Raw genomic sequence first — 3,181 nt, 5'->3', positions numbered from 1 at the left:
ACATTATGGGAACTGTATATACACTAAACTCAAATGATCACTATCCAAAATTATTAGCTTCTGAGTTCAATTCAAGATGTTAGTCTGTTTGTCTGGATTGTCCAGTGTGATTTGTAATCCTACAGTATGATTTATTGTTAAATTAATGGTTCTATAAATATGTTTCAGGACTTGGGGTAAGAATGGATGTAAAAATATTCCCCTCTTTTCTGTTCTTGACAGAAACTCAGGAACAAAATTGGTTTCAGCAGTTTCTCAAGCTGGTTTTGTGTTCTGTAATGCTGAAGTCTAGAAACATGTGACAGTTCTGCTCACTGGGTAACTCCAACTCTACAGTTACAGTTAGAGAGGGGTATATAAATAATTTTACTGACAAGATTTTTCCCCCTCTCTTGAAATAATGTTGAAGGGCTTTTGAGCATGTCTTACCTAACAGTGGCTCAAGTGGTTAAGATGCTGAACTGCAGGCTGTGGAAGGTCAGTAGTTCAGCAGTTCGAGACCAGAGTGTGCCGCATGATGGAGTGAGCTCCCATCTCTAGTTCCAGCTCCTGCCAACCTAGCAGTTCGAAAGCAAGAAATTGCAAGTAGATAAATAGGTACCACTTCGGTGGGAAGGTAACAGCGTTCCGTGCACCTTGGTGTTTAGTCATGCCGGCCACATGACCACGGAAACGTCATCGGACAGCGCTAGCTGTTTGGCTTTGAAATGGAGATGAGCCCCGCAACCCTAGAGTCAGATTTGACTGGCTTAATTTGCCACAAAGAGTTCTTGTGAAGACAAAATGAAGGTGGGGAAAACATTGTTGCATGCCACCATGAATCGCCTTTGGGTAGAAAGGTAAAGGTTTCCTTGCTCAAAAGCCAGTCAAATCCATAGAGTTTTCCCTCCAACGAAAACCATAGAGTTTTCCCTCCAACGATTGGGGCCACACCCCCAACATGCTCTATGTGGTTGTGTCACTTCCTGTGACGCACCCACGCTGTGCTTCGGGGGGCGGGGTTCCCCCGGGGCCCGATTCTGCAGCGGCGGAAATCGGGCCTCCAAAGCGGGGGTTTACCTGCCCCCTGCCCCCACTTGGGAGCCCTAGCTAGTCTAATTTACCCTAATGGAGAATCAAACTGAACTGATTCCCAGTCCTGGGCCATTCTATTTGTTCTGAATTATATAAGCACATACAGAAAGGTTTAACTGGTGGTATGAAAGGTGGCTTAGGGGGCGGAAACCCCTATACTTCATTTTTGCAGCCTGTGTCTCAGGCAACAGGGCATTCTAAAGACATTCCTGAATAGATTTTGCCAGTGCTTCTGTCACAAAGGTTTGGATCTAATCTATTTTACTGAACAAGGGAATTGCTCAGGAATGACGTAAACCTTTTCTACAGTTTCTTCTTCTTTTCCAGAAGGCTGCATGAAAGGAGGGGAAAAAATAAAACAAAACATCCCCAAACCTCTTCCTTGTCTTAGCTGAAATGCACTGAGATACAGATGATTTTCTTTGACACATTTTTCCACTATTACGGAAAGTAAGATTAAGGATAATTTATGTTCATTTTTGAAATAAGTAAAACTAATCTTCAAAATTGTAGATGCCTCTGAGTGCACCTCAAGGAATGTGACACAAGTAGTTATATAATTTTATTGCTGATGTTAACTCTGTGACAAACTCTCTGCTACAGTTTGTAGAGAATGTCAGAAAATGAACCTTATGAATTTTAATGACTTTTTACTTTGGACAGTGATGTATGTTTTGTACAGCTGTACTCTTCTATGTGCTGACATAAATAAAAGGTATCCTTAATCAAACATTTAAAGAGTGCTGTAGTTTCAAAGTGTTCTTTAAAAAAATCAGCTAGCAGTTGCAATCAGCCATAAATATTTAGTGTGACTGCTCTAATCTCAATAATTTAAAGAAATATCAAAGGGATATCTATAAATGTTTGCATGAATGTTTGGTAGGTCAGAATCAGCATGAAAGCAACTCTGAAAGTTATACATAATCAAAGCAAATTGCATCTTCTCTCTTACTAGAAGTGTCTCAGATTCTAGCAAATTGCTTAGGGGCAATTCATACAGGTGATTTCAATTGCAGAGAATATGGACTCAGTGCACCCATGCCAGGGTATAGACTTCTTAATTTCGGGGGGGGGGGGGATCTGAGAAAGGGGTGTGTCCAAACCTGGAAAGAGGGTGGTGCAAAGGCCAAGTTTGAAAAAGATCACTCAAAACAGGTCTTTATTACATAAATTCACCATAAATATATCACAGCTAACTAAAGTATTAATTTAAAAAATACAGTCTATACATAAATTGCTAAGATTATGCAACATTGAACGTATATCTTTTAATTTATGTTCTTTTGATGAAATCATTACCTGTATTAAAATACTATATCCCAAGAGATTTATGTCCATGTAGGATAGCCATGTGATTGAATTTGACTTGTACAATGCTTGATTGCAGGAAAGTCTATATCCAATGAAGGCATGAGAATAACTTTTCTCATGTACAGGATGAAGGTACAGATATAGTAAGGCGTATTTAAACTAAACTTTTTCTGCCTGACTTCACCGCAAATGTGTAGAGCTTATCTGTTGGCCCATTTTAATGTTCTCCCCTCTGCTATTCTTGAGAGGAGATATAAGCAAATTCCTTATTCAGTCAGGTTCTGTGGATGTAATAGAAGGGAAATAGAAACTGTTGAGCACGTACTTTTACACTGTAAATTGTTAAATGACATTCGAGTGGTATTTATAGAAGCCCCCCTTAGGTTGGTAACAGGCCAATTGGATAGAATCAAGGTACAATTTCTCCTTGCTTCACGAGTTCCGGAGATCATTGGACTGACCGCTAAGTTTCTCCATCTCTCCCTTATTATAAAAGAGTTTTGGGTGCCAGAATTCTAAAATTGGCCCCTTTAGTGTTAGGCCGAAAAAACTGCCACTCAGAAGACACTGGCTGGGTTCATTGGCTGCTTTGTGCAGTCCCGGCCAGCGTTCCAAGGTCATTTACATATGGAAGCTGATTGGACTACACTCCATTCCACACCTCAAACTCACCCCCCCCCAAGGCAGTTGGAATTTTCAGTTGGGAGAGGAGAATGATGTCAGCTGCTCCCTAGGCAGAGGCTGTGTGTGTGTGTGTGGGGGGGGGGTTGTAAAGACAGACAGGCAGATAAACGTT

Source organism: Gekko japonicus, unplaced genomic scaffold (genome assembly GCF_001447785.1).
Source record: "Gekko japonicus isolate JY-2015 unplaced genomic scaffold, Gekko_japonicus_V1.1 scaffold61, whole genome shotgun sequence".
Lineage (NCBI taxonomy): Eukaryota > Metazoa > Chordata > Lepidosauria > Squamata > Gekkonidae > Gekko > Gekko japonicus.
This window is presented reverse-complemented; position numbering follows the sequence as displayed.